Source organism: Aquarana catesbeiana, linkage group LG01 (assembly GCF_042186555.1).
Source record: "Aquarana catesbeiana isolate 2022-GZ linkage group LG01, ASM4218655v1, whole genome shotgun sequence".
Lineage (NCBI taxonomy): Eukaryota > Metazoa > Chordata > Amphibia > Anura > Ranidae > Aquarana > Aquarana catesbeiana.
Genome location: NC_133324.1, coordinates 500,527,317 through 500,553,425, shown reverse-complemented (window position 1 = coordinate 500,553,425; position 26,109 = coordinate 500,527,317).

Below are 26,109 nucleotides of genomic sequence, written 5' to 3'. Positions count from 1 at the left end.
CAGGTTTTCTACCGAAAGTGGTCTCAGGTTTTCACCTGAACCAAGATATTGTCCTGCCATCGTTTTACCCAAAACCATGTTCCAGGGAAGAGAAGTCACTACATTGTCTTGATGTAGTGAGAGTGGTCAAAGTCTATTTAAAGACGACTGCTCAGACTCGGAAGACTGATGTCTTATTTGTACTGCCAGAGGGTCCTAAGAAAGAACAGGCAGCGTCGAAATCCACTGTCGCTAAGTGGATTCGGCAAGTTATAATTCAGACTTTTGATTTAAGGGGTAAGATTCCACCTTTTCAAGTCAAAGCGCACTCTACCAGGGCGGTTAGTGCTTCTTGAGCAGTGCATCACCAGGCCTCCATGGCTCAGATCTGTAGGGCCGCAACTTGGTCTTCAGTACATAGATTCACCAAGTTTTATCAGGTGGATGTAAGAAGGCATGAGGCTATCACCTTTGGGCGCAGTGTGCTGCAGGCAGCAGTATAGGTCCTCAAGTCTGGGGGTGCTCTGTGTCCCATGATTTACTCCAAGAAAAGGATTTTATGGGTAAGCTGTTATAAAAATCCTATTTTTCTTTAGCTGTATTTTAAAGTGAAGCTCCACTCAAAAGGGGAAATTGCACTTATTGACCCCCCCCCCTGCAACATTTGGCATTTCTGTGGGGGGGAGTGGGTACCTGGTTTTAACAGGTACCCACTCCCACTTCCAGCTCAGATCGCTGCGGCAAAGTTTGCCCTCCTTCCCTTGCAGTCTTCTGGGACACATCACACATCCTAGAAGACTACAAGACCAGTCACAAGGCGCAGCGTGGCCCACGTATGTGCAGTAGGAAACTGGATGTGAAGCCGTAAGGCTTCACTTCCTGTTCCCCTTACTTGCTATGCCGGCGACTGCACCCAAAGCTAATTGAAGAATTGGCTTGGGTGAGGATATCACTGGATTACTGGACAGATAGGTGTCCTTATATTAAAAGTCAGCAGCTACAGTATTTGTAGCTGCTGACATTTAAGTTTTTGGGGGAAGCCTAGAGCTCCTCTAACCCCTTCCCCATCAGCCTCCGGGTGAGTTTAACTCTTTCGCTGCCAGAGCTTTTTTTATGCACATGTTTAAAAAATAATTTTAGCCCTGAAGATTACATAAAACCCCCGAATATATATTTTCTGAAAGCAGACACCATAGAGAATAAAACAGTTCTAATTTTTTATGTTACACAGTATTAGGGCAACAGTTTAGGAAACACAACATTTCAGGAAAAAAAAAAAAAAATCACAAAACCATTTTGGGGCACACATACACAAATTACCCAACTTTTGGTAAAATATAAAAGATGAAGTTGTGTCAAGTAAATAGATATCCAACATGACAAGCCTTAAAATTGTGTGCATCCGTGAAATGGTGACAAACTTCAGTACCCTATATTTCAATATTAACTATTGTAGTGCAAAGGTTTGCCTGATTGCTTACAAATTGCAAGTTTAGGTTTGACCTCATATTATGTGGTTTTGGTAAATCTAAAGGAAAATTGTACAAGAAAATTGTATAATGTATGGCCAACCTTAGAGCTTTGGAGAGAGACAAGTAAACACTACAGATATATGTGCTTTGTTCAGCTTTTATGACTGAGGTTCACAATCACTTTAAAGCAGCGTTCCGACAAAAAAACATAATTAAAAGTCAGCAAATGTTGCAGCTGCTGACTTTTAAAATATGGACACTTACCTGTCCAGACCGCCTGCGATCCTCACCCGAAGCCGATCTGTCCCACAGCTCTGGGTGCAGGCGTTGGCATCTTCAGTAAGGGAATCAGGAAGTGAAGCCTTGCGGCTTCACAGCCTGGTTCCCTACTGCGTATGCGGACTGGTCCCTGCTGTCTTCTGGGACCTGTGTGTCTCCCAGAAGACAGCGGGGGGGGATGGAGGAGGGGCCTGACATGGAGTAGATCGCCACGGATTCTGCGGCGATCTATCGCCGGAAGTGGGAGCAAATACCTGTATTAGACAGGTATCTGCTCCCCCCCTCCCCCTGAAAGGTGCCAAATGTGACACTGGAGAGGGGGAGGAACCGGATAAGCGGAAGTTCCATTTTTGGGTGGAACTTCGCTTTAAGTGACTGAGACCAATGTCAACATAACGTAACAATCAGCACAAATATGGCACAGAGGAAAAAAAAAAAAACTGTAAGAACTCCCAGCAGTTGCAGGCTCAAGCATCCACTTGAGCAGCTTTGCTAATTAGGTCCAGTTAAGGGTATGAAAAAAAAATCGATCCAAGGTGTGGGCTTAACAGATTCCAGGAGGTCTGCGAATTGTTTTTTAAAAAAAGGTAGTAACAGTACTGGCTGTAATTTAATGGTACCGTCAGTACCACCTTTTACAGAAACTATTGGAGAATATAAGAGAGTGTGTCAATAACTTGGTAGGAGGCCGAGATGCTGGTAGGGCTCCCCTTGCAGCCGTGCGCAGCACACCACTGAAGGTGGAACAGCAGGTGTGGTGCCCACAGAAGCACAGGTGCCGGGTTGCTGGGGACAGGCATGCTTGAAAGGTCCAGGAGACAGAGTCCAGTGGAATAACTGAATAGCGGAGCCGGGAGCAAGGCCAGGGGTCATTCACAGAGAGACAGTCCAGGATCAGAATGACCTAAGATCAGCTGTGTCTTAGTACAGGGAGCATAAGCAGATAAGCAGAGTCCAAAAGCCAGGCCGGGTCAGATGCTGGGAGCAGGCAGGAGGAAGTCAGGTGCAAGCCAAAGGGTCAAGCCAGAGGATCAGGAAGAGCAGGTCAAAACAAGCTGGGTCGGTACACAGGAGATCAGATCAGCAGATAATACAGGGCACAGGGGGAGCTGAAGACAAACCAGCAATTGCAGACACCAGCAGACTTCCTTATATAGGCCCATGTGACCTGCTGGTAGAGATACTGGGTCCTAAAGTCCTTCTCCTGCCAGAGATGCTGGGTCTTAAAGTCCTTCTCCTGCCATAAGTGCTGGTAGAGATGCTGGGTCCTAGAGCCCTTCTTCTGCTGTTGATTCCCTGACAGAGTGACAAAAAAAGATAGAGGAACTAGAGTGCCTCTGAGAGGCACAGCTCTTCAAATGGGGTCAGGTCTCTACAGGGTCATAGAGATCTGACCCCAAGCTCATCATAGAAGTGTCAGAGTTGAAAGTAGTAAAACCATTCAGATTCACTTTGCACAACGATATAACAAAAAAAAAACAGCTTTTTCTTCAGAGCAGAAACAGGTAGAAATCTGCAACAAAGTTTGGTAAAATCCTTGTAATGCACACTGATTACCCAAAGGAGATTTTTTTTTTTTGTAAACATAAGTGGAGTTACTCTTTAATTATGTTAGCGAATCTGTCATGAGTAGGGATGAGCTTTGAGTTCTAGTCGAAACCATCTCGTCGAATTGTGAACGTTATGGGGCGTTCGCGCCAAATTCGTGTGGAGCGTCATGGCCCATAATTCACTGTGGCATCTCAGTGCATTGCTGGCTGAAGATGGCCAAGCATGCACTATGACCGGTATGCTTGGCCAATCACAGCACCGTCTGTACAGAGAGCCGTATTTGGCCAAAGCCACGGTGGCTTTGGCCAATTATGGCTCAGGGAGTTTAGTACACACCCCACACTATATAAGGCCACCTGCATGTCGGCCCTGTGTAGTGTGTTCCAGCGTTGAGATAGAGAGAGAGACAGTGTCATTTAATTTAAGTTAGAGTAGGCAGGCGAGTCAGTTAGCTGCACTTACAGTATATTGTGTATATATATATATATGCATCCTAGGTGTTGTGTGTGTGTGTGTGTGTGTATATATATATATATATATATATATATATATATATATATATATATATATATATATATTATATACTGTATTCTTTTTAGCTAGATCCGTTCCTGTTATTCTCTTCCTACTGACAGGCAGGCAGGTGTTTTTATAGCATTTACAGCTACCTGAAGATAATTGCTGGTGTTCTTCTGATCCTATTAGTCCTATTAGCTACAGTATTTACAGTTAGTGTAGTGCGTCCTCTGCAGAGTGTGCACCTAAAGCTACCTGAAGAAAATTGGTGGTGTTCTTCTGATCCTATTAGTACCGCAGGCAGCTGTAGTATTTACAAGTTAGTGTAGTGCGTCCTCTGCACAGTGTGCACCTAAAGCTACCTGAAGAAGGGGGCGTGGCCTGGAGAGCAATGGAGTAGGTCACAGATTGTGTGAGCTCCACTGCCCAATACTCCTGATTGACCATCCTACTTGCATCCTGCTCATCGGACACCATCCACTGCACTTGGGGATCTGTCCTGCTCTCCCCGCTGCTTCTGGAGCCTGTCAGCTCGTTAGAACGCCGTCCGGGACCGCTACGGTGAAGATGTTTGGCTCAGAACTGGCCCTAGGAAAGGCCCCGGCTTCGGCCTAGCCCCCGGAGCGGTGGCCATCTTGCTCCACCCGGCCCAGGCAAGTTTTTAGGGCCTCCCTGCTTGTACAGAGCTTGCTCCTTTTCTGGATTCACCTCCGGACTACCTGAGGCTGCTATTGCTGTGTATCTGTGCCCTGTATCTCTCTGGGGACAGGCTGCGGCTCCGGCCTACCTCCTGGAACAGCAGCCATCTTGCTCCACCTGATGGAAGCCCTGGTGAGTTCTCCTAGCCTCCCTGACTGTGTTGCAATCCACCCCCTCCTGGAAGGGCCTCCGGACTGCCTGCAATCTCTGCCAAGGTTCATAGGCTCTCCTCCCTGCTTCTGGCGGCCAGAGTACACCCGCAGAGGCAGTGGACATCTCCATGAGACGCTACTCATCCCGGGCATCGAGAGTATGGGGTAAGAAGTATAATTTCCCACCCGTGCCGGAGGAATCCGTCCCGGTCCGCAGGGACCGCGTGGGGTCTGGAAGGCGCCCATCCACGATCATGGCGTCCCAGGCGGAGAGCCAGGAGCAGCCCTCGCCGCCTGTAACCAGTCTTGCAGAGGTCCTGGCTGCCATCACAAATTATCATGCCTCTGTCACCTCCCTAACCACTAAAGTAGATGCTGTGCAGCTTGATGTGGGGTTAATCAGGCAGGACATGGAAAAAATGCGCTCCAGAATCCATACAGCAGAACAGCGCATAAGTCATGTAGAAGACACGGTGGAGGGCCATACCACTGCCCTGCGAATGCTGCACACTAAAATTAAAGCCCTTGAATACAAAGCAGAAGATGCCAAAAATCACAATCAGAGAAACAACCCCTGCATTGTCGGCATGGCGGAGGGTCTAGAGGGTTCGCACCCGACTAAGTTTGCAGAAAATCTACTAAAAACCCTCCTGCCTTTGGCACAATTTTCACCCTTCTATGCAGTGGAACGTGCGCACCGCATCCCCCCTAAACCGGGCCCACCGGGATCCCCACAGCGCACTTTTATACTCAAATTCCTGAACTTCAGGGATAGGGATGAGGTACTCCGCGCGGCCAGAGTACAGGGGGAACTGGCATATCAAAACAGCAAACTTTTGATTTTACCAGACTACTCAGTGGAAACGCAAAAAATGAGACGCTCTTTTGACCAACTAAAAGCTGCTTTGCGAGAAAAGGGCATTAAGTATAGTATCCTGTTCCCGGCAAGACTGCGGGTTCAAGATGGTGAAACCACAAGGTTTTTTACTTCTCCCAGAGATGCATCTGCCTGGCTAGAATCCCTCCCCCCGCACCACTGATGGCTGCTGGTCTCCCCACATTTAACAACCTCTTACCTCAGTATTACAGCCCCCCTCTTCTGTTCATAAATTACCTGATGGGAGGACCTTGGGGCGGATGTCTGGGGGAGATCATCCTCCAGGTGTGAGGTTGCCTTCTACTTCTGTTGCACCTGTTGTGCCTGACCTACTTGTTTGCAACGTTTGAAGAAAGTGCCCCTGGACAGACCAGGTGATCTTGTGCAGTTGTGCACACTCAGGTTTCTGTTCACCATTAAGTACTCCGGATTTCATGGCTTATGCCGAAATGCTGTTTCCTGCTGCAGGGTTTGCCTTATATGTTGGGCCCCCCCCCCCCTTCTTTTCCCCCCCTTTTTTTTTCTTTTTTCCTGCACAGAGTCTCATTCCTCCTGCTGTAAAGTGCCCAAACTAGAAAGACTTCCTTTACACTAACTTCTGACTCACTGGAGGACCCTAGTGTCAGAGTCTCACTCCTGCTGCTGAAGAGTGACCAAAACGGGCAGACTTATCTTGCACTAACTTCTGACTCACTGGCTAGTGTCAGGTCAGGTAAAAGGTACTGTAGCCCTGTACTTCTGTGCAGACTGTGAAATATTAATGCAGAAGGTTTATCCTTAGCCCTTACTAAAAGGTCTATTATTCAGGGGATGGGATTGTTTTTCTCTTGGGGTCTAATCGTATGCTTTTCCCCCCCTGCTCATGTTTAAATGCGTAAAGGGTATGAGTTTTGTTATCTCTTGGTGTGCATTTGACGGATGGAGGTGAAACCTAATAACTGTGTTGATCCTCTCCTGCACTGGCGGTGGAGCCTCTCCAGATCTGCGGGGTCGCTCCCCCCTCAGTGTATATATACGCCGACTGGTACATGCCCCCTAGCATTGGGTGTATAATGTTTGGGGTTCTAAGCATTTCTAGCTTGGGGATTGGGATGCTGGGAGGGGGAGGGTTCGGGAAAGGGTTGGGAATGTTAATGGTGTTTTTTTGATAATTTGGTACAGTGTCATATGTGCTACAGTGTTCCTCATGCATGGGGCCAGGATGCTGCTCCGCGAGCCTTCTACCCCTACACTGATTTCTCCCATATACCTCGAATGGCTCCAATTACAGTAATCTCTTGGAGTGTTAGGGGCCTAAACTCAGCGGTGAAACGATCCCTGGTGTTCCGCTTTCTACAGAAACATAATCCTGACATTTGCATTCTACAAGAGACCCATCTTCAGGGCCATAAGACAATCTCCTTGAAAAGACCATGGGTGGGGTTAAACTAACACACCACTTATTCTACATATGCTCGTGGGGTCAGCATCCTGGTCCGGAAATCCCTACCCTTTAAACCCATTGCTATTAAGACTGATAAGGAGGGCAGGTATGTCATAGCACACGCAAACATTTATGATAGGGATATTGTACTGGTTGGGTTGTATCTTCCCCCGCCGGCATCGGACCAAATCCTTCATGACATTATGCAGGAGGTAGTCCAGCTGGACACCGGCTTAGTACTTCTGATGGGTGATTTTAATATGGTTCCATGCGCTGATGTGGATAGGATGTGTACGTCAACTCGTGACTTTCCTCACCTCCGGCAGTGGGCGGACACTTTCGCCCTTACGGATTTGTGGAGACACCCGCACCCGAAAGAAAGGGAATATATCTGCCACTCCTCCACCTTTAAAACACTATCTAGAATTGACCTGGCGTTTGGATCTAGATCGGCCCTACAATGTGTCCAGGATATCTCTATGCTTCCCAGAGGGATCTCTGACCATGCTCCCTTGTGTCTTTCTTTAATACTAACTGTTCCCTCTGGGTCTCGCCTATGGCGACTTTCTAGCTACTGGGCAGCAGAGGAGAAGCTCCAGGAGCCTATTATAGCATCCATATGCAACTACTGGACTGAGAATACTGACTCAGCCCCTCCCCCAGTACTTTGGGATTCTTTTAAGGCCTGGGTTAGAGGAGAATTTATCTCCAAGATATCACGCACTAAACGAGAAAGAGCCCAGGCCCTGGAGGAGCTGGAGGGTAGGTCCATCAAACTAGAGGCTGACTATATTTCCAACCAGACTGAGGCTCAATATCAAGCCTGGCAACAGGCGCTACGTGATCTGTCTGAGGCTAGACTTAAGGATACAAATAGGGCCCTTCTTTATTCGGCCCAACAAGTGTTTGAGTTCGGGTGGAAGAATGGGAAGCTCCTGGCTTGGTTAGCAAGGGGCAACATCCCCTCCACTCCTATTGGGTCCATTAAAGCCAGCCGGGACCAGCTTCTCACCTCCCCCCTCAACATCAATACTAGATTTAAAGATTTTTTTGAAGAACTATATACATCTAGGGCTGACTATACAGAATCTAACCTACTGACCTTTTTAGACTCTGTGTCCTTTCCCGCCCTGTCTGAGGGAGACAGGAAGAGGTTGGAGGAGAATGTTACACTGGAAGAGGTCCAAATGGCCATTGGAGGTCTGAAGAGTGGGAAGGCTCCGGGGGCGGACAGGTTGCCCTCTGAGTTCTATTCTACCTTCACAGAACTCCTAGCTACCAAATTACAGACATTATTCTCCAATGTTGATTCTCTTGAGGCCTTACCAGACTCAATGAACGAGGCTGTCATAGTTCTTGTCCCTAAGCCGGGTAAGGATCCTCTAGACTGCTCGTCATATAGGCCTATTTCCCTTTTAAACGTTGATGCAAAGATTTTTGCAAAAATCCTTGCTAATAGGCTCTCTCAGGTGATAGAGGATCTGGTGGATATTGATCAGACAGGGTTCATGCCTGGGAAGGGGACTGACATCAATATTAAAAGGCTCTTTCTTAACACATCCATAACACATGTAAATCAAGGCACTAGGGTAATCGCCTCATTAGACGCTGAAAAGGCATTCGACTCTGTCGAATGGACCTATCTGTGGGAGGTCTTGCGTCGTTTTGGCTTCAGCCCTAAATTTATACATGGTATCCAGCTCCTATATCGGGCACCGAGGGCTCGGGTTCGCATGAACAACTGGCTGTCAGAGCCATTCGCCCTTTTCCGTGGCACGGGACAGGGTTGCCCGCTCTCCCCCGGCCTCTTTGCCTTGGCCCTGGAGCCCCTGGCCATTTTGGTCAGGAATGCTCCAGATGTGCTGGGCTTGCGGCTGGGTAAGCTGGAAGAGCGGCTGTCCCTGTACGCGGACGATGCATTACTATACCTTAATGACGCAGGCCCCTCGCTCTTAGCTGCCCTACATATATTTGACACATTTGGAGGATACTCGGGTATAAGGATTAACTGGGCCAAGTCAATACTTTTCCCCCTAGATGAGGGAGCCATCCATGGGGCGGCCTCCTCTCCGCTGGGTTGAGGAATTTCGTTATTTGGGGGTCCAGGTGATGAAAACATCACAGAATTCTTGGGGAAAAATCTGATGCCTGTCTTCTCGACCCTTAGATCCAAGTGTTCAACATGGTCAAAATTGCCACTAAATTTGATAGGCTGCATTAACCTACTAAAAATGATCATATTACTCAAATTTAATTATTTATTCAGAAACTGCCCGATATGGATCCCAGTCAGCTTCTTCAAAGAGATAAACAAACGCATAGGTTCCTTTACATGGAATGGGGCGATACCGCGGTTGGCCAGATCCACGCTCTGGCTACCTGCCCACCTGGGTGGGTTAGCCCTACCCAATTTTCAAGTTTATTACTGGGCGGTGGTACTAGTGACAGTCCAGTGGGGGTACCAAGGGGATAGATCCAATGCGGCAGTATGCCTGGAGGCGAACTGCTTGGGCTCCCTCGCTGGGCTTTTCAGCTTTTCATGCAGGGGTCCTGGAGCATATGAGACAACACCGGGACCAACCAGGGTAACGAGGCGGGTGTGGACCGCTGCCCGGCGGCGCTTTTTGCGGCCGGATCAGTGGTCTCCAGCACAACCTTTGTGGGGCAATCCCACCCTATCACAACTTCGTTCCATTCCGGATCCACAGTTGTGGGCCAGGTTTGGCATCACGACACTAGACCACATCATGCCCCAGGGTCCCCTACTGAAGTTTGCGGATCTGAAGGTTAAATATAATTTACCAACCTGGATAGCATATAGATACCTACAGCTCAAACATGCCACTAGAGCCCAATTCCCCCGGCCGATCACACTCAAAGCTGATCCTATAGAGGAACTATTGGCTCCAGGAGATCTAACCAAGCCTCTTTCTACTCTGTATAGTGCGTTATGGGGCAATGAGTCCCTAAAAATAGAAAGTTTGTGGGAAACATGGCACAGTGACATACCCTCACTAGATAGGGAGGGATGGGAGGACTGCCTGGAGTATGGCCCCAGATGGTCATCTCCTCTAGAGATAAGCTAATACAGGTAAAATTTTTGCATAGGACATATTATACGTCCCATAGACTTCACAGGATGTACCCAAAGACCCCGAGTGTCCCAGATGTAAAGCACATATAGGAACCTTCTTCCACATGTTCTGGGACTGTCCTGTCATTTCCACCTACTGGACGAAGGTCTTTAGGGAAGTTAACTCCAGACTGCAACTGGCACTCCCAATGTCACCTGAGTTGGCATTACTGGGAGTTCACGATGATGAGCAAAGACCACACCACTTAAAACTACTAATTGCATACCTATTCTTTTATGCCAAAAAATAAATCCTCTTCAAATGAATCCTACCAGACCCACCCTCCATCTCCTCCTGGAAGGCACTGATCAAAGCTGCACTACCCATGTATAGGATTACATATTTGAACAGAGGCTGTAAGTGGAAATATGAAAAAGTCTGGGCCCCATGGACCTCTGACTAATGTACTGGTGAGGATCTCATATCCTAAGATAGGTAACTGTAAAAGGTATACTACTAGACACCTACGTGGAATGTATTAACCTAGTCCACATGCTACCTGTATGCAAGCTTTTGCTACATGTTGTACTTGTTCACTATATTTTCTGGACCTGTATGTACACCAATGTATTCCATGTGATGATATGTACTGTACCTATGGATATGCTTTTCTATTCAACCTATTTGACAACAATAAAACACCTTTGTTAAAAAAAAAGCTACCTGAAGAAAATTGGTGGTGTTCTGATCCTATTAGTACCGCAGGCAGCTGCAGTATTTAAAAGTTAGTGTAGTGCGTCCTCTGCACAGTGTGCACCTAAAGCTACCTGAAGAAAATTGGTGGTGTTCTTCTGATCCAATTAGTACTGAAAGTAGCTGTAGTATTTACAAGTTAGTGTAGTGCGTCCTCTGCACAGTGTGCACCTAAAGCTACCTGAAGAAAATTGGTGGTGTTCTTCTGATCCTATTAGTACAGCAGGCAGCTGCAGTATTTACAAGTTAGTGTAGTGCATCCTCTGCACAGTGTGCACCTAAAGCTACCTGAAGAAAATTGGTGGTGTTCTTCTGATCCTATTAGTACCGCAGGCAGCTGCAGTATTTACAAGTTAGTGTAGTGCACCCTCTGCACAGTGTGCACCTAAAGCTACCTGAAGACAACTGCTGTTGTTCTGCTCCTATTAATACCACAGGCAGGCAGCTACAGTATTTACAGTTAGTGTACTGTGTCCTCTGCACAGTGCGCACCTAAAGCTACCTGAAGAAAGTTGGTGGTGTTCTTCTGATCCTATTAGTACCACAGGCAGGCAGCTGCAGTATTTACAGTTAGTGTACTGCGTCATCTGCACAGTGTGCACCTAAAACTACCTGAAGACAATTGCTGTTGTTTTGATCCTATTAATACCGCAGGCAGCTACAGTATTTACAGTTAGTGTACTGCGTCCTCTGCACAGTGTGCACCTAAAGCTACCTGAAGAAAATTGGTGGTGTTCTTCTGATCCTATTAGTACCGCAGGAAGCTGCAGTATTTACAAGTTAGTGTAGTGCGTCCTCTGCACAGTGTGCACCTAAAGCTACCTGAAGAAAATTGGTGGTGTTCTTCTGATCCTATTAGTACCACAGGCAGCTGCAGTATTTACAAGTTAGTGTAGTGCATCCTCTGCACAGTGTGCACCTAAAGCTACCTGAAGAAAATTGGTGGTGTTCTTCTGATCCTATTAGTACCGCAGGCAGCTGCAGTATTTACAAGTTAGTGTAGTGTGTCCTCTGCATAGTGTGCACCTAAAGCTACCTGAAGAAAATTGGTGGTGTTCTTCTGATCCTATTAGTACCACAGGCAGCTGTGGTATTTACAAGTTAGTGTAGTGCGTCCTCTGCACAGTGTGCACCTAAAGCTACCTGAAGAAAACTGGTGGTGTTCTTCTGATCCTATTAAAACCGCAGGCAGCTGTAGTATTTACAAGTTAGTGTAGTGAGTCCTCTGCACAGTGTGCACCTAAAGCTACCTGAAGAAAATTGGTGGTGTTCTTCTGATCCTATTAGTACCACAGGCAGCTGCAGTATTTACAAATTAGTGTAGTGCGTCCTCTGCACAGTGTGCACCTAAAGCTATCTGAAGAAAATTGGTGGTGTTCTTCTGATCCAATTAGCACCGAAGGCAGCTGTAGTATTTACAAGTTAGTGTAGTTCGTCCTCTGCACAGTGTGCACCTAAAGCTACCTGAAGAAAATTGGTGGTGTTCTTCTGATCCTATTAGTACCGCAGGCAGCTGTAGTATTTACAAGTTAGTGTAGTGCGTCCTCTGCACAGTGTTTACCTAAAGCTACCTGAAGAAAATTGGTGGTGTTCTTCTGATCCTATTAGTACCGCAGGCAGCTGTAGTATTTACAAGTTAGTGTAGTGCGTCCTCTGCACAGTGTTTACCTAAAGCTACCTGAAGAAAATTGGTGGTGTTCTTCTGATCCTATTAGTACCGCAGGCAGCTGCAGTATTTACAAGTTAGTGTAGTGCGTCCTCTGCACAGTGTGCACCTAAAGCTACCTGAAGAAAATTGGTGGTGTTCTTCTGATCCTATTAGTACCGCAGGCAGCTGTAGTTTTTACAAGTTAGTGTAGTGCGTCCTCTGCACAGTGTGCACCTAAAGCTACCTGAAGAAAATTGGTGGTGCTCTTCTGATCCTATTAGTACCGTAGGCAGCTGCAGTATTTACAAGTTAGTGTAGTATGTCCTCTGCACAGTGTGCACCTAAAGCTACCTGAAGAAAATTGGTGGTGTTCTGATCCTATTAGTACTGCAGGTAGCTGCAGTATTTACAAGTTAGTGTAGTGCGTCCTCTGCACAGTGTGCACCTAAAGCTACCTGAAGAAAATTGGTGGTGTTCTTCTGATCCTATTAGTACCGCAGGCAGCTGTAGCATTTAAAAATTAGTGTAGTGCATCCTCTTCACACTGTGCACCTAAAGCTACCTGAAGAAAATTGGTGGTGTTCTTCTGATCCTATTAGTACCGTAGGCAGCTGCAGTATTTACAAGTTAGTGTACTGCGTCCTCTGCACAGTGTGCATCTAAAGCTACCTGAAGAAAATTGGTGGTGTTCTTCTAATCCAATTAGTACCGCAGGCAGCTGTAGTATTTACAAGTTAGTGTAGTGCGTCCTCTGCACAGTGTGCACCTAAAGCTACCTGAAGAAAACTGGTGGTGTTCTTCTGATCCTATTAAAACCGAAGGCAGCTGTAGTATTTACAAGTTAGTGTAGTGAGTCCTCTGCACAGTGTGCACCTAAAGCTACCTGAAGAAAATTGGTGGTGTTCTTCTGATCCTATTAGTACCACATGCAGCTGCAGTATTTACAAATTAGTGTAGTGCGTCCTCTGCACAGTGTGCACCTAAAGCTATCTGAAGAAAATTGGTGGTGTTCTTCTGATCCAATTAGCACCGAAGGCAGCTGTAGTATTTACAAATTAGTGTAGTTCGTCCTCTGCACAGTGTGCACCTAAAGCTACCTGAAGAAAATTGGTGGTGTTCTTCTGATCCTATTAGTACCGCAGGCAGCTGTATTATTTACAAGTTAGTGTAGTGCGTCCTCTGCACAGTGTTTACCTAAAGCTACCTGAAGAAAATTGGTGGCGTTCTTCTGATCCTATTAGTACCGCAGGCAGCTGTAGTATTTACAAGTTAGTGTAGTGCGTCCTCTGCACAGTGTTTACCTAAAGCTACCTGAAGAAAATTGGTGGTGTCTTCTGATCCTATTAGTACCGCAGGCAGCTGTAGTATTTACAAGTTAGTGTAGTGCGTCCTCTGCACAGTGTGCACCTAAAGCTACCTGAAGAAAATTGGTGGTGTTCTTCTGATCCTATTAGTACCGCAGGCAGCTGTAGTATTTACAAGTTAGTGTAGTGCGTCCTCTGCACAGTGTGCACCTAAAGCTACCTGAAGAAAATTGGTGGTGTTCTTCTGATCCTATTAGTACTGCAGGCAGCTGCAGTATTTACAAGTTAGTGTAGTATGTCCTCTGCACAGTGTGCACCTAAAGCTACCTGAAGAAAATTGGTTGTGTTCTTCTGATCCTAATTAGTACCGCAGGCAGCTGTAGTATTTACAAGTTAGTGTAGTGCGTCCTCTGCACAGTGTGCACCCAAAGCTACCCGAAGACAATTGCTGTTGTTCTGCTCCTATTAATACCACTGACAGGCAGCTACAGTATTTACAGTTCTTGTACTGTGTCCTCTGCACAGTGTGCACCTAAAGCTATCTGAAGAAAATTGGTGGTGTTCTTCTGATCCTATTAGTACCACAGGCAGGCAGCTGCAGTATTTACAGTTAATGTACTGTGTCCTCTGCACAGTGTGCACCTAAAACTACCTGAAGACAATTGCTGTTGTTCTGATCCTGTTAATACCACAGGCAGGTAGCTACAGTATTTACAGTTAGTGTAGTGCGTCCTCTGCACAGTGGGCACCTAAAGCTACCTGAAGACAATTTCTGTTGTTCTGCTCCTATTAATACCACAGGCAGGCAGCTACAGTATTTACAGTTAGTGTACTGTGTCCTCTGCACAGTGTGCAGCTAAAGCTACCTGAAGAAAATTGGTGGTGTTCTTCTGATCCTATTAGTACCGCAGGCAGCTGTAGTATTTACAAGTTAGTGTAGTGCGTCCTCTGCACAGTGTGCACCTAAAGCTACCTGAAGAAAATTGGTGGTGTTCTTCTGATCCTATTAGTACCACAGGCAGGCAGCTACAGTATTTACAGTTAGTGTACTGTGTCCTCTGCACAGTGTGCAGCTAAAGCTACCTGAAGAAAATTGGTGGTGTTCTTCTGATCCTATTAGTACCGCAGGCAGCTGTAGTATTTACAAGTTAGTGTAGTGCGTCCTCTGCACAGTGTGCACCTAAAGCTACCTGAAGAAAATTGGTGGTGTTCTGATCCTATTAGTACCGCAGGCAGCTGCAGTATTTACAAGTTAGTGTAGTGCGTCCTCTGCACAGTGTGCACCTAAAGCTACCTGAAGAAAATTGGTGGTGTTCTTCTGATCCTATTAGTACCGCAGGCACCTGTAGTATTTACAAGTTAGTGTAGTGCGTCCTCTGCACAGTGTGCACCTAAAGCTACCTGAAGAAAATTGGTGGTGTTCTTCTAAACCAATTAGTACCGCAGGCAGCTGTAGTATTTACAAGTTAGTGCAGTGCGTCCTCTGCACAGTGTGCACCTAAAGCTACCTGAAGAAAACTGGTGGTGTTCTGCTGATCCTATTAGTACTGCAGGCAGCTGTAGTATTTACAAATTAGTGTAGTGCGTCCTCTGCACACTGTGCACCTAAAACTACCTGAAGAAAATTGGTGGTGTTCTTCTGATCCTACTAGTACCTCAGGCAGCTGCAGTATTTACAAGTGGGTGTAGTGCGTCCTCTGCACAGTGTGCACCTAAAGCTACCTGAAGAAAATTGGTGATGTTCTTCTGATCCAATTGGTACCGCAGGCAGCTGTAGTATTTACAAGTTAGTATAGTGCGTCCTCTGCACAGTGTGCACCTAAAGCTACCTGAAGAAAATTGGTGGTGTTCTTCTGATAGGATTAGTAGTGCAGGCAGCTGCAGCATTTACAAGTTAGTGTTGTGCGTCCTCTGCACAGTGTGCACCTAAAGCTACCAGAAGAAAACTGGTGGTGTTCTTCTGATCCTATTAGTACCACAGGCAGCTGTAGTATTTACAAGTTAGTGTAGTGCGTCCTCTGCATATTGTGCAGCTAAAGCTACCTGAAGAAAATTGGTGGTGTTCTTCTGATCCTATTAGTACCGCAGGTAGCTGTAGTATTTACAGTTAGTGTACTGTGTCCTCTGCACAGTGTGCACCTAAAGCTACCTGAAGACAATTGCTGTTGTTCTGCTCCTATTAATACCACAGGCAGGCAGCTACAGTATTTACAGTTAGTGTACTGTGTCCTCTGCACAGTGTGCACCTAAAGCTACCTGAAGAAAAATGGTGGTGTTCTTCTGATCCTATTAATACCACAGGCAGGCAGTTGATTCTGCTAGCTGCAGTATCAGTATATATATATATATATATATATATATATATATATATATATATATATATACATCCCAGCTTTGTGCAGCTACATCTCACTGCAGGCCATTAGTATGTCTGGAAGGCCAACAAGGAGAGGCAGACAGTCACAAGCCAATAAAAGAGGGCAAGCAGGCTCTCTGTCTAGAGGCAACAGTGCTGGTCGTGGAGACGGTGCATCTTCATCAACACATGGCCGTGGGACACGCTTGTCCTTTTTTTCGGCAGCTGGCCGCGTTGAGCCGCAACATGCGGAAGACTTGGTAGAGTGGATGACCAAGCTGCCCTCATCCTCCTCATCCTCTCTCACCCAAGCTCAGGGTACTTTGTCTGGGAAAGCAGCTGCCAACGCGGCCTCTTCCCTCAGCTCAATGGCATCAGTCACTCCTTCCCTAGCCCCACCATGTCCTCCTGAGGAGTCCCCCGAACTGTTTGATCACAGTGTTGGGTACATGCTCCAGGAGGATGCCCAGCGTTTTGAAGGCTCCGATGATGGTACCCAGCTAGAGGAAGGCAGTAACGTGAGCCCAGAGAGAGCGGGTGCCCAAGAAGGACAGCAATCTGGCAGTCATGTTCTCCCAGCTGCAGCATACTGCTAGGTTTGCTCCAGTGATGAGGAGGGAGGGGATGATGAGGTCACTGACTCCACGTGGGTGCCTGATAGGGAGGAGGAGGAGGCACATCACCAACGAGGCAGGATGCCCTCCAGGGGCCAGCTTAAGGGCAGTACACCGACTGCATCACACCGCAGAGCTCCGCATGTGCAGGGCGCTGCTGTCTCTGTGCGTTATTCCAAAAGTTCTTTGGTGTGGGCCTTTTTTGAGACGAGTGCATCAGATCCCACCGCTGCCATTTGCAACATATGTCTCATGCGTATCTCGTGTGGCCAAAACATCACCCGCTTGGGCACCACATGCTTGACCAGACATATGTCGACCTGCCATGCAGTTTGTTGGCAAGCGTACCTAAAAGACCCACACCAAAGAACAAAGCGGACCTCTCCTTGCTCCTCATCAGCTGGGATCTCCAACCCCACTACACCTTCAGTCCTCTCTAAAACCTGCACTGAGAGGAATGAGGGGTAGAATTAGGTGTGTCACAGCCAAGTACTTGCGGGCAATCTGCTATTGGTACACCGACGTCAGATTGTACCAGGCAAATTTCCCTGCCCCAGCTGCTGCACCACTGAAAGAAGTTCGCTCCCAGCCATCCACATGCCCAGCGGTTAAATGCTAGCTTGGCTAAATTGCTAGCACTTCAACTGCTGCCTTTTCAGTTGGTAGACTCTGCCCCCTTTCGTGAGTTTGTGGAATGTGCGGTTCCTCAGTGGCAGGTTCCCAAACGCCACTTTTTCTCAAGGAAGGAGATTCCGGCTCTCTACCGGCATGTGGAAGGCAATGTCTTGGCCTCGCTGGACAGGGTGGTCAGTGGTAAGGTGCATATTACCGCTGACTCATGGTCCAGCAGGCATGGACAGGGACATTACCTATCTTTCACCATGCACTGGATGACTCTTCTGGCAGCTGGGAAGGATGCAAGACAGGGTGCAGTAGTGTTGGAGGTTGTTCCGCCACCACACCTCCAAAATTCTACTAGTGGTGATTCTGCCACACCTCTCTCCTCCACCCCCTCCTCTTCTTCTTCCTCCGTGGCCTCTTCCTGTGCTGATTTGCCCTCGGAACCAGCGGTGCTCCATAGGCGTTCAAGGGGCTATGCAAGTACGCAGGCAAAAAGATGCCATGCGGTGCTTGAGCTGGTGTGCTTGGGTGACAGGAGCCACACTGGGGCAGAGATTCTGTCAGCTCTGCAGGTGCAGGTTCAGAGGTGGTTGACGCCACGCCAGATTAAGGCAGGTATGGTGGTTTGCGACAATGGCACCAACCTCCTCTCCGCCCTCTGACAGGGACAACTGACCCTTGTGCCCTGTTGGGCTCACATCCTTAACTTGGTGGTGCAGCGGTTCTTGGTCAGGTACCCGGGCTTACAGGATGTCCTGAGGCAGGCCAGGAAAGTCTGTGTGCATTTCCGCAGGTCATATAATGCCAGTGCTCGGATGGCTGACCTCAAAAAGGAATTTAACCTGCCCAAGAACCGCCTAATCTGTGGCATGCCCACCAGGTGGAACTCAACATTGGCCATACTGCAGCAGCTGAGGGCCATCAATGAGTACCTATGTGACTATGGCCCCAGGACAGGGTCAGGGGAGATTGTTTTTTTTTTCCACACGCCAGTGGGCTATGATCAGGGATGCATGCACTGTCCTGTCACCATTTGAGGAGGCCCCAAGGATGGTGAGCAGTGACAGTGCATGCATCAATGACACTGTCCCTGTTGTCCACCTGTTGGAGCACACGCTGCATGGAATAATGGACAGGGCACTTGAGGCAGAACAGAGGGAGGAAGAGGAGGACTTCCTTACCTCTTAAGGCCCCTTTTATCCAGACAGTGTTTCTGCGTGCCCACCGATCACACAGGATGAGGAGGAGGATTGTGTCAGCATGGAGGTGGAGCCTGGCACTCAGCATCAGCAGCAGTCTTCAAGGGATCATTTACAGTCCGAAGAAACCCATGGACTTGTACGTGGCTGGGAGGAGGTGGCTGTGGATCATGTCGTCCTTTGTGACCCAGAGGACTCTGGGCCGAATGCCTCAGCAAACCTACGCTGCATGACCTCCCTGATCCCGCAAAGCCTGCGGAAGGATCCTTGTATTCGTGGTATCAAGGGGAGGGATGATTACTGGCTGGCAACCCTCCTTGATCCACGTTACAAGGGTAAGGTTGCGGACCTTATCTTGCCATCGCAGAGGGAGCAGAGGATGAAACATCTTCGGGAGGCCTTGCAGAAAGGTTTGTGCAACGCATTTCCAGAGCCTGGGAGGTTACAATTTCCTGGTCCTCCTGGACAACGTGTTGCTGAGGCTTTGGTCAGTCACAGAAGGAGCGGTGGAGAAGGTGGCCGTCTGACCGATGCGTTCAGACAATTGTTTAGTCCGCAGCCCCAAGGTCTGATCGGTTCCAGCAACCATCGCCAGCGTCTGATTCACATGGTGCAGGATTACCTAGGGGCAAGATCAGACTTGGACACCTTTCCCACCGAAAATCCTCTGGGTTACTGGCAGGGGAGGGCTGGCAGCCTTAGGCCTGGGGGGCAAGTCCAGTTAAGTGGCCAATTGATCCACCGAATCAGCTCACCATTCATGCCCACCTGGTTTTTCAATGCAGCCTCATCAGTGCCCATCAATGCAGCCTGATTAGAGCCCATCAATGCAGCCTCACCAGTGCCCATCAGCTCAGCCTCATCGGTGCCCATCAGCTCAGCCTCATCAGTGCCCATCAATGCAGTCTGATCAGTGCCCATCAATGCAGCCTCACCAGTGCCAATCAATGCAGCCTGATCAGTGCCTATCAAATGCAGCCTGATCACTGGGACAGGGTAAATGGGGTGTATGGGGGGGGAGATGGGATGTGGGGTCAGCTGGGGGTGTCAGGGTCCCTCACCTGACAGCTCAACTCAGCAGGTCCTTGCATGCCACAGCATCCTTGGGGGGTGATGCTCCTGGTCCTGAACAGGACCAGTCACGTGCGTCCCAACTCCCTGGCGTGCCCTGCCTCTGCCTGCCTCCAAGACTCCAGTCTCTGGGAGTAGTAGTTTCCTCTGCGCTTAAGCATGGACTACAACTCCCAGAATGTAGCAGAGCCCCTACCCCCCCGGCCTGACTTCCTAGAGAAGAAAAAAAATGGCAGAGGGCATCAGCCACCAGCCATTTTAAACATAAGTTAGGGCGGCCTGGGGGCAATTGCCACCCTGCCCCATGGACCAGCCTGCCCCTGGTTACTGGGTCTTGAGGATGGATCACTGGCCAGAGCTTGCACAGTATGCAATTGAGCTACTGGCCTGTCCTGCATCCAGCGTTCTTTCGGAACGCACATTCAGTGCTGCTGGAGGCTTTGAAACCGATCACAGGGTGCGCCTGTCCACCGAATCGGTCGATCGGCTGACCTTCATAACAATGAATCAGTCTTGGATCACCAGCTACCAAGCACCTGATGCTGATGTAACTGATTGATTTTTTTTAAAATGTGAGATCCCTTCAAGACTGCCTATGCTGAGTGACTATCCTGTTATGCTGAGTCACAATCCTCTTCCTCCTCAATTTTCATGCTGATAGCTTGTAAGAACATTTTTGGTTCTGGGCACTGCCACCAGTGGCCAAGGCCCAATTTTTCAGCCCCACAGGGGCGTGTAATTACAATTTATGATGCAATACTTTGCAGCAGGGCTCATTCCTGCGCTCCAACTAGAATATCTGTGAGGGGTTGCAGTGTTGTGGCACCAGCACCAGTGCCCAAGGCCCAGACTTTCAGCTCCTGTTTAACAGGGGCGTATAATTACAATTTTTGATGCAATACTTTGCAGCAGGGCTCATTCCTGAGCTCCAACTATAGCATCTGTGAGGGGTTGCAGTGTTGTGGCACCAGTGCCTAAGGACCAATTTTTCTGCCCCTGTTCAACAGGTGCATGTAATTACAATTCTTGATATAATATTTCACAGCAGGGCCCGTTCCAGCGCCCACCAAGAGCAACTGTGAAGACTTACAGTGTTGTGGCTCCAGCACCATCACCATCACCAAAGGCCCAATTTTTCTACCACTGTTCAACAATGGCATGTAATTACAATTCTTAATCTAATATTTCACAGCAGGGCCCGTTCCTGCGCCCACCAAGAGTAATTGTGAGGGCTTACAGTGTTGTGGCAATACCAACACCTAAAGCCCCAATTTCTGCAGAGTAAATAGGGCAGGCCCCTACTTTCAAACATCCAACTTACAAACGACTCCTACTTCCAAACGGAAGGAGACAACAGGAAGTGAGATGAAATCTACCCCTAGGAAGAAAAATTCTCTCCTGTAAGAGTTAATATGGGAAAAACGTGTCTCCTCTTCACTGATGCTTTATCATCAATCCTTGTTTCACTAAAAACCTCAACTTTTCAAAAAACATTTGTCATTGGGACAGAAAGTGAGGTGAAATCTTCTGAAGAGGTGCACAGACAGCAAATCAAATGTTACAGGGGTGATAACCCTTCCCTATGTTTTCCAAAAAGCTTAAAAGTAGATTTTTTTGGCTGGAGCTACACTTTAAAAATATACCAGTTCAAAATTACAAACAGATTCTACTTAACAACAAACCTACAGTCCCTCTCTTGTTTGCACCACCTGTATACTGCTGTTCAGAGTATATAGGGCCTGGGGGCCTCACGCCTTTCCTTTTTTTAATTTGGGTGCGGGGTTCCCCCTAATATCCATACAAGACCCAAAGGGCCTGGTAATGGACAGGGGGGTGGGGGGTACCCATGCTGTTTGTCTCACTGATTTTCATCTATATTGCCGGGACCCGACATTACATTAAAGCCGCAAGCAGTTTTAAATGACTTTTATTTCCTTAAAAATGTAATTTTGTGCGGAGACTGTTCTAAGCACGGGAAACACGCGCCACATGTGCACAGGCATACCATAGACACCCCCCCCAGATACGATATTTTAAAGGAATATTTCACTTTTTTTTTCACTTTAAGCATCATTAAAATCACTGCTCCGGAAAAAACAGCAGTTTTTAAAACTTTTTTTTGCATTGATACATGTCCCCTGAGGCAGGACCCGGGTCCCCAGACCCTTTTTAGGACAATAACTTGCATATTAGCCTTTAAAATTAGCACTTTTGATTTTGAACGTTCGAGTCCCATAGACTCTAATGGGGTTCTAAAGTTTGCGCAAACTTTCGGTCCGTTCGCAGGTTCTGGTGCGAACCGAGCCGGGGGTGTTCGGCTCATCCCTAGTCATGAGAAAGGCATGGGGACTACAGTTGCCGGCCCTCTTTTGAAAATGTTAATTGTCTGGTTGTGTCTAGCTTCTGTACTTTTGAGTAAAGACCCAAAACAAGCATATTGTAAAAGAATGTTGGTAAAGAGTCCGCATTTTGTATATATTTATTCCAGGTGAAATACTCGCAAAGCATTGAAAGCAAAGCATTACAGCCAGGGAACTAACATTCTTAAGAAGTCAGCAATGGCAGCCCCTTTAACATTTTTTTATGGCAAAATCACTTTAGGAGGTATACTGAAGTTTTGTAAATTGCAGTGACTCATATTGGTCACTGAGTGTCACTGTGGTAATATGACTTTATGACTGTGGAATGCGCCAGAACTAAAACTTTGTAATCATACTCATTATCATATCATTATCATTATCAGTAATCATACTGTAATCAATATGACGCGTACACACGATCGGACTTTCTGGCATACTTGGTCCGGCACACTTTCTGATGGACTTTGTCCACCAGATGCGCCGGACTTTAAAACGAATGGACTTGCCCACACACGACCAGACTTTCCAGCGGGCTAAGTCCGCCCGTCTTTCTGACGGACATTCGCTGGAGTTACGGCGGACTTTCAGAATGAACGGACTTGCCCACACATGGATAAGTCCGTTCATTTTGAACGTGACTCAGGTGCGACGGGACTAGAAAAGGAAGTCAATCTTGCCGCTTTTATCGTCGAGATTGACACCTTGCGAGCCCCGCCGCGGGTCATACCAGGCCCTTAGGTCTAGTATGGATTTTAAAGGGAAGCCCCCCTATGCCGAAAAAACGGCGTGGGGTCCCCCCTAAAATCCATACCAGACCCCGATCCGAGCACGCAGCCTGGCCGGTCAGGAAAGGGGGTGGGGACGAGCGAGCGCCCCCCCTCCTGAACCGTACCAGGCCGCATGCCCTCAACATGGGGGGTGCCTTGGAGGAGATATATTTGTGATATTAGAGTCAACTATGAAAAAATGAAAAGAATATATCTGTAAACAATACATATACATGTCTGCTTATACCTCATACAATCATGATATTGAAATATGAACAATGTACAAGAAAATGAAAAAATAATAATAAATATGTTGTAATAGATAAATCTACATATGTGTAAGCATCATATATTAAAGCATAAAAAAAAAAAAAAAAAAAAAAAAACACTTCATATGTATGATCATCATTAGGCTCGAGAGAGCTTACCTGTAGAGAGAAATATACAATTAAAAAGGGGACTTGTGTAATGGCAAATGCTTCCTCCTCAGCTCCCACCTCACTATAACGGCATGCAGAGAGGGATAAAATCCCTAAAGCATAACACTTCTTTGAAGAGAGAAAAATTGAGAACAGTAAGTCTGGATGAATAAGATAATTTTCAGTAGCATTGTGTATGAGTATGAAAAATCAAAAGACAATCGAAAAGTACCTCAATAGAATCAATCAAAGATAACAAAAGGCTACATCCAAAAGATGGTAGATTGCAAAATTGCTGAAAAAATGTAAAAAATGGTTCTGGTATTGCAGTGGAGTAGCAGTCAAAGAGGGGGGCAGTATACGTCCATACACAGCTGATGGATAAGCTGGACCTGGAGGTATTGCTGCAAACTCTCACAGAGAACCTGAAAGATATGGACATAATAAGAGAATGTCTCTAAGTATCATCAATACTGGGAATGCATAATTATTGTGAAAAGTAGATAAGCATAAATGCAGAGACTTACTGTGTTAATCAAGATTTCTAATTAAACAAAATAGCCAGTCAGGAGGATCCCTCTGCCCCGTGTGTCAAGCAAGAAATGACAGAAGTTGGCGGGGAAACAAAAGCCCCGCTTTTAAGCCTCTCCAGCGTGACGACGTCTGACTCATCGTCACGCTGCGGACCGAAGAAGACACCTACGCATGCGCACGCATCCGACTTCCATACAGAGGGCAGCGTAAATGACGTCGGGTACTAACAAGCGGGCCCGCGGCCATCTTGGAAAATCCCATGCCATGAGTATGATAATAAGGAGGCTCACAGGGCTCAAAAAGGGGGAAAATTGAATTATACTTAGTAAATACAATGGCGCAGTTAAGGTCAAAGGTCACTAATCTGACGTGACTGTCACACGGCCCTGTTTGGGTATTTTTATTGCCCTAATACTTTAAATTAAAGGAGCCCAAAGAAACTATCACAGATTATATAGTATAATGAATGCCGTGTGTATGAATAAATCGGAAACAAAAAGCAGCAGCACTAAGTGTCCAAAAGACGGGCAGCGAAGCAATCAAAGCATTGATTAGGAAATGATTAGCTAGGTGCCCAGGGTGTCCGTACATGCCAAAGAATATAGAGGAAAGGAGACCAAGGACGAAGCACAAGCTCATACCACATTACATTCAATAACAGAAATTATAATAATCAAACAGATTAAACCATCAGTTAGTACATAAATAATTGATAATTTATAATACATATAAGTGAAAAAAAAAAAAAGAGGAGGGATTATAATTATAAAAAAGGTTTGTAACTCAAGGTATCATTTAAGCCTGGATGTTTTAAAGCATTGAGGGTAACAATCCATTTGGTTTCACGTTGTAACAAGATTTTGTCGTAATTACCCCCTCTTTCATTTGGGGGGACATGTTCCAAGACGTAAAAGTGCATCATCCGATCATTAAATTGGTGATGGAGGCCCATATGTCGACTTATAGGGGTCTCCATCTTTTTTTTACAAACTAAAGAGACATGGTCTCTAATCCGATGGAAAAAGGGGCGTTTGGTTTTACCCACATAATATGCATTGCATTCGCATATCATTATATAAACTACGCCTATGGATTGGCATGTAGCTAGGAACTTAGGGTTGTATAACTGACCATTGGGGAGAGTGATATTGCGAGATGCATAGATATATCTGCAAAAGTCACATTTGTGGCAGGGTCTGGTGCCTTTGTTTTTGATCTGCGTTGTAGGTGGTGGAGCATAGTGACTATGGACTAAGTGGTCTTTAATTGATCGGGATCGACGGAAAGTAATCTCAGGGTAGTGTTTGAGATGTTTGGACACCCTGGGGTCTCCCATCAGCAAATACCAGTGCTTTTGCAGCAGCTCCCTCATTTGCCGATGTTGTCCAGAGAAGGTAGAGAAACGTTGGTTTCTTTTCGCTCTAAGATAGGCTCTTTTTAGACATTTATTGCTGTAGCCCCGTGCCTTGAGACGTTCCCTCAATGCCCTGGCCTCGGATTCGAAATGGATATTCTCACTGCAATTTCTCCTTAATCTTAAATACTGTCCATAAGGAACATTATTTATGAGTGGTTGAGGATGGGAGCTGGCAGCATGCAGGAGTGAATTTCCCGCTGATGCTTTGCGAAAAAGGGTAGTTCCAATGGTTCTATCTGGGTTGATAAAGAGAGTAACATCCAAGAACGTTAAGATCGTTTGGCTTGCTTCCATAGTAAAGGTTAAATTATAGGGATTAGTTTTCAAGCCTTCAAAAAAGGACGAAAGCTCTTCTCTACTTCCAGTCCAAATTAGGAAAACATCATCAATATATCGTTTCCATATTGATATGTTTTTCGTCAAATTTTCCAAATCTTCCCTAAAGAAAAGACTCTGCTCCCACTCCCCCAGGTACAGGTTCGCATAGGTGGGGGCACATCTGGTCCCCATAGCGACCCCCTGTACCTGGAGGTAGTGGGAGCGAGCAAACAGAAAAATGTTGTTCATAAGGATAAACCTCAGGAGGTCCAAAATGAAGCCCCTGTAGGTATCAGGCACATCCCCGTCACGAGAAATGAAGCCCTCTACAACTGCCACCCCCAAATCATGGGGGATGGAGTTGTAGAGGGCCTCCACATCCAAGGCCACAAGCCACACTCTCTGTCTTGAAATTAGGATTGACCTTCTGTCCAACACAGAGAGTTGATCACTTTGAACTTATTAAAGATCTTAACTTATTTGCTCGTAAGCTTATGCTTCGCATCATTTTTGACAAATCCGTACAATCCAATATAACACCACCTCAATCCACAGTGGAAAACATCACACTGAATGAAATTAAAGCAATGGAAGAGCTCATGGAGCTCTGGGACGAGGGTCATATAGACGAGACTGATCTTTTGGAGGCCCAGACTCTTGGTCAGGATGGTTTTCCTGACCATGGGTCCAGTGCTTCCTATCCAGT